Source organism: Mustela nigripes, chromosome 2 (genome assembly GCF_022355385.1).
Source record: "Mustela nigripes isolate SB6536 chromosome 2, MUSNIG.SB6536, whole genome shotgun sequence".
Taxonomy (NCBI): domain Eukaryota; kingdom Metazoa; phylum Chordata; class Mammalia; order Carnivora; family Mustelidae; genus Mustela; species Mustela nigripes.
This window is the reverse complement of record NC_081558.1, coordinates 168,520,584-168,527,301: the sequence shown is the minus strand read 5'-3', so window position 1 is coordinate 168,527,301 and position 6,718 is coordinate 168,520,584. Positions and strand designations below refer to the sequence as shown.

Here is a 6,718-nt window from a genome sequence, read left to right as displayed (position 1 = left end):
ATAAAAATGCCTGTCATCCTCTATTTTTTTGAACCAAAATAGAACATTTAGGTGGGAAAATGAGACACTAAGGCATTACTATCATGATTAACTGTTAACTTTTCATTATAATTCATAATTCTCTTCATAAGAACTGAAGCCTGGAAATGGGAAACAGAAACAATCATCTCTTTTGGGTTGCTATCATTGTCAATCTAACTCTTTCTCTGCTCCAGTGAACCTAAATTACTGAAAGTAATATTACGGGATGGGTAATTCAATGGTGTGAACAAATGTATCCCAATGCAAATGACCTCACATTATAAGGTGGCTTTTTCTTGCCCCTCAAAGTACCCTTCAATTACTACTTGGCCTGTGTTTGATTGCCGCCACTGTAATCTTCTACTTGTTGCAATCTGAAGTTAGTTCTAACCTAAACAATACAAAATTTAATTCCTTTCTATCATGCTATTTAGGAGATTTACTCAAACTGTTTGACTCACCAGTAATATTCAATTGAGCAGATAAAAATATGAATATACAGTTGTTTGTTTTATAGAAAGTGTACCTTTTCTATTCAACACTAGGCATTCTTGGCAATACCTTGCGAAACTCAAAGCTGAGGTGAACAGAACTTGCCTTTCAAAAACTGGAGACAATCTGTCTCTTAAGATCTCCACCTCTCTCTCTTAACTTTACTCTCCTACTCTTTCTTTTTCTTCTCCCTTCTCCACTCATTATCTTTCTTTTTCATCTTCTCTTGCCTTCTTTTTTCTTCTTTTATTTTTTTATTTTTTGCAATTTATTTTCAAATTCCTCTAGTAATTAATTTTGAAATACAAGGTTGGGTTGTATGACTTAAGGTTCACTGAGGGATGATCAACAGTTACTGGGAGGAGCTCCTGGGTGGCTCAGTGGGTTCAGCATCTGCCTTGGGCTCAGGTCATGATCCTGAGGTCCTGGGATGGAGCCCCATGTCTGGCTCCTTGTTCAGTGGGTAGCCTGCTTCTCCCTCTACCCTTACCACTGCTCATGCTCTCTCTCTCTCTCTCTCTCTCTCAGACAAATAAATAAAATCTTAAAGAAGAAAAAGTTACTGGGAAGTTTGGTATGTGAAAGAGAAAGGAAAGGGAAGCAAGTAAATTCTTGTTATAAAGCTGAAGGGCTAGGACATAGACAAATGTGAAATTAAACGATGAGGGGGTTTGCCAAGAACTTTAAGAGTTTTGGCTTAAATCTGAAAATTTAATGGAAATGGAGTATACTATGTTATGTTATGTAAAGACAAAAACTGCATCTGTTACATTGTTAAAGAAAGGGAAGCATATGTTTTATACAAAGGATGTAGCAGTGCTACCAACAGGTAGTATATTGATACTCAAATTAACCTGCTCATACAATGCAAGTGTTGGTACTTCCTGTATTTCTATAATAAAGAGAAATAAAAGATCACTAAAGAGAGATCAGTAATGTTAATATAAACAAATGAATAAATGGAAAAATAAATCTGAAAATTCTTTCTCAATAATAAGAAATTTCATATATTTGCAAATGGCACAAAGTAAGACAAGAGCAGTTTGATATGAGGATGGATAGTTAGGAGGAACTGGGCTTAAACAATATGGAATGTGGTTATTATGAATTAACTTTTCATAACAGACCACTGAATTAAATGAATATCTCAAATAGAATATATATAAACTATAAATGTTTCATATTTTTTATTTTAATTCTATAATCCTATTTATTAAACTACTTTACCTCAGATATTATATAACTGGGATATGATAACCTATGAATTAAAGTTTTAGGGAATTTTTAAAATATGAAAACAATATTTGGAGACTTTATGACTTAAGTAATGTTATACAAATTTTAAACTACTGAAGATTTCAAGGAAGTAGAGAAACAACAAAATATAGTGGAAATTAAACACTTAGGGAAAAAATATTTAAAAAATTAAAGATTGTTCATGATAGTAATCTAATCTTTTTTTTTTCTTTTATATAGAGAGAAATAGCATGCATGAGAGCTGGGGAGGGGAAGATGGGGTAGAAGGAGAGGGGAGAGAGAGAGAATCCCAAGCAAGCTCCATGCCAGAGTACAGCCCCAAACCATGTTTATCCTACAACCATGAGATCATGTTCTGAGGCAAAATCAAGATTTGGATGCTTAATGAACTGAGCCACTCAGATGTCCCAAATCATCGTGTTTTGTTTTGTTTTAACCAAAAAAATAAACTCTATGGGGAACAAATTGTTAGTTACCAGAGGGCAAGTGGGTGGCAGATTGGGTGAGATGGTGGTGGGGATTAAGAGCACACTTACCTCAGTCGCGGACCCGGCACGCTTCCTGGCCCGAGCCCAAGTCCTGGCCTCTCATCTTACTCTCCGAACAGCATGAGCTTCACCACCCACTCCACCTTCTCTTCCAACTATCGGTCCCTGGGCTCCATGCAGTCGCCCAACCACCGGGTCCCGCCTGTCAGCAGCGCGGCCAGCGTCTATGCAGGCGCCGGAGGCTCAGGCTCCCGGATCTCCGTATCCCGCTCCACCAGCTTCCGGTGCGGCTGGGGGTCCGGGGTCCTGGCTACGGGGTTGGCCGCCGGGATGGCCAGGGGTCTGGCGGCATAGGGGGCATGCAGGGCGAGAAGGAGACCATGCAAGACCTGAGTGACCGCCTGGCCTCCTACCTGGAGAGGGTGAGGAGCCTGGAGGCAGATAATCAGACTGGAGGTGAGAATCCAGGAACACCTGGAGAAGAAGGGACCCCAGGTCAGAGACTGGGGGCATTACTTCAAGACCATCGAGGAGCTGAGGTCTCAGATTTTTGCAAGTTCTGTGGACAATGCCCGCATCGTTCTGCAGATTGACAATGCCCGTCTTGCTGCTGATGACTTCAGAGTCAAGTATGACTGGCCATGCGCCAGTCCGTGGAGAGTGACATCCACGGGCTCCGCAAGGTCATCGATGACACCAATGTCACTAGGCTGCAGCTGGAGACAGAGATTGAAGCTCTCAAGGAGGAGTTGCTCTTTATGAAGAAGAACCATGAGGAGGAAATAAAGGGTCTACAGAACCAAATTGCCAACTCCGGGTTGACCGTGGAGTTGGATGCCCCCAAGTCTCAGGACCTCAGCAAGATCATGGCAGACATCCGGGCCCAGTATGATGAGCCGGCTCGGAAGAACCGAGAGGAGCTGGACAAATACTGGTCCCAGCAGATGGAGGAAAGCACCACAGTGATCACCACACAGACCTCAGAGATAGGAGAGGCTGAGATGACCCTCACGGAGCTGAGACGTACCGCCCAGTCCTTGGATTCGATGAGAAACCTGAAGGCCAGCTTAGAGAACAGCCTCAGGGAGGTCGAAACCCGCTACGCCATGCAGATGGAGCAGCTCAACAGGGTCCTGCTGCACCTGGAGTCTGAACTGTCCCAGACCCGGGCAGAGGGGCAGCGCCAGGCCCAGGAGTACGAAGCCCTTTTGAATGTCAAGGTCAAGCTGGAGGCTGAGGTCGCTACCTACCGTCACCTGCTGGAAGATGGGGAGGACTTCAATCTCAGTGACGCCCTGGACAGCAGCAGCTCCATGCAAACCATCCAGAAAACCACTACCCGCAAGATTGTGGACGGCAAGGTCGTGTCTGAGACCAATGACACCAAAGTTCTGAGGCGTTGAGGGAGCAGAAGCAGGGTACACTTTGGGGAGCAGGAGGCCAATAAAAAGTTCGAAGGTCAAAAAAAAAAAAAAAAGAGCACACTTATCTTGATGAACACTGATGAATGTATAAAACTGTTGAATGCTTATATTTTACATCTGAAACTAATAGAACAGTGTATGTTCATGACACTGGATTTGAAATAAAACAAATAAATAAAATAAATAAATAAACACTATAATAAAATACATTTAGTTATGTTGTTAAATATTTACCATTACTCTTTAGATTTTCCTACGAAATAATCATGTAAGCCAAGTTTTTAAATGTGCTAAGGCAAACTAAAATACTATTTTGTGTAATTTTTTGTTTGTTTTCCTTTAAATGTCATATTTTCTGTTGTTTTTGAAAACATTTTTGGAAACTTAGACAACTAAATCCATGTCTAGTAAAGCTTAACACACTTTAAATCCAAAATGATGGATGATAAAACTAGAATAATATGTGCCCAGAGTAAACCCTAGTCATATATTATATACTGATGGAATGCTAACAATAGTAAGTACTATTTGCTATATTGATCACTGTTGCACAGCAATGATTCAAAATGTTTAGAAATGTTTTTGATATAAATAAATATCTTAGCCTACATTTTCCTATTTTCAGTCTCATGCTAGCTAATCTGTCATATTAAAATTTGTTGCTTTTATTTTTTAAGAGGTTATTTCAAAACTCCATGTAAAATATTACATTTTGTTTATTGATTCATCAACCACAGAAATTACCCATTTACTCTTCAATATGAAAACCATGTTTTAATTAATCCTTTCTTAGTCAACATCTGCTAGTATACATTTTAGGTTTTCTATTATTTTCTTATTATCCATTGTCATTATTTTCATCAATTTTGTAATATCTTATGATATCCTATTTTTAAGAGCATAATTCTATTAGTAGAAACAAACAAAAAATCTTCTAAGCTCTGACCATAAAATGACTTATAGCCTTAGAGCTATTAATTTATGATAATGTGTGAGGATTACATTTTATTTGCTTAAAAGTTTCTTCTGGATTGAATTTAATTCTTCTTAAAATACATGTATTGAAATCTGAACCCAGTTCCTCAGAATGTGATTGTATTTAAAGATATTCTTTTAAAGAGGTTAATTATTTTAAAACAAAGCCATGAAGGTGGGCCCTGATCCAATCTGATTGATGTGCCTATCATAAGAAATTTGGACACCCAAGGAGACATGAGGGATGTGCATGCACACAGGAAAAACCAGTGAAGACACAGCAAATAAATAAAAACAAAAGCAAAACAAAACAAAACATCAACTGTAAGCCAAGGAGATAGGCATTAGAAGATACTCATACAACATCTAAATATTGGACTGCAGCATCAAGAACTGTGAGAAAATAGATTTCAGTTGTTTAATTCACCCAGACTGTGGCATTTTGTTATGAGCCCCAGCAAAATAATACATGTTCTACATTCATGCCACTAAATAGAGCATTTCACTAGAGTCACAAAAAATCACTAAGACATGATCTCTAGTAAATTGTTTTTCATAGATTTTCTTATAGAGTTTTCAAATCTTTTCTTTTCTTTCTTTCTTTCTTTTTTTTTTTTTTTTGGCATTACTTGCCATTGTCACACCCTTAAATTTTAAATCTCCTAGACATAACATAAGATAGTTTTGTTGTTGTTGTTGTTGTTGTTTTCTTTTCCATTTCTCAAGATGCTTTTCCTACATCTATCACACCTTCCTGTACTGTGTAGGTTACTCTTCAGGTCTGTTCCAGAGCTCTCATCTGGAATACTATATCTGGACCACACTGCATTATAGACATCATTCCCAAGACCCATGTCTTCTTATTTCTTGATTTCAAAATTTATTTCCCTGAAGTACATCTTCAAAGAATTTCCAAATATGGAACATGGTAGGTAAATTTTTCCATCTTTGTACAATTGTAAACTTTTTCCTCGACATTTACTTATGCCTTGGGAAGATAAGTAATTCTAGGTTAAAATATATATTTTTGATGTTTGAAGTTTTTTTTTTTTAATTTTCTTACATCCTGTTAAATTGCCATGCTTCAGACACTACTGATATCACTTGAATAAAAGAAAGTTTAATTATTTCCAGAAAATGTCAACACAAGAAGCATTGTATTTGGATATGTACAAATCTTATTCAACTTCTTCAGAGAAAAAGACTAGTGTTTTTCTGGGTCCATAATCTAGAAAACAATTCATGTGTTTTAGGTACTGACTGGGGATAGAGGGAAGAGGTATAGTATAAGGATGGTTATAGATGCAATGTGAGGAAAACATGATGGAGGTGCCATATAAGAATCTGTTATCCCATGTATATATATAAACCTTCATCTAATCCTGTTCTCCACTGCTCACCTCCACCAACCATGGTTCCTGGGGCTTAGCAGTCAGAGCTTTTCCAGTGTCCTGCTTGGTGGATTAGTTTCCAATAATTCTACAAGTTCCCCAGATGGTTAATTTAGTTCATATGTTCTCCTTTCCTTCCAAATTAGCTTTATTATGAAATCTGAAATCTCACTTACAGAGTTCCCAAAACTATTTGGGTGGGTCATGTGGAATATATATGCATATATATGAATATATATTTGAAATATAAATATATGTACTTGGAATTTAAATATAAATATGTGTGTGAGGTGTGTGTGTGTATATAGCAACCTACACAGAGCATATTTATATATAGAAAGAGATTTATATATATATGCACATTATAAATTTATCTATAACATATATTTAAATATATATGTATATGGCATGTATATGCAAATAGTAACTCATCATTATTGTTGGCATGAGTCTATCCTTAAACTAGATCCATTTAATTCTAATTCAAAATTGTTTCTATGGCATAGCGTCACTGGGATCTCATGGAATTTTAGAACTGAAAAGAACCCAGAGGACAGGGATGGTTGAAAAACCAGTAATCTAGAGACTGAAAGCATAGCTCACCGAAGTCTCACACATTAGACAAATAATGTCATTGTAAAATATATCTGAGTTTTAACCAAAGAATCAT

At 37.5% G+C, this 6,718-nt stretch overlaps 1 pseudogene; it reads left to right on the top strand.

Annotated features, from left to right (window-relative positions):
- Positions 1-2,315: 2,315 nt before the first annotated feature.
- Positions 2,316-3,729, top strand: LOC132010220 (keratin, type I cytoskeletal 18-like; annotated as a pseudogene).
- Positions 3,730-6,718: the final 2,989 nt, after the last annotated feature.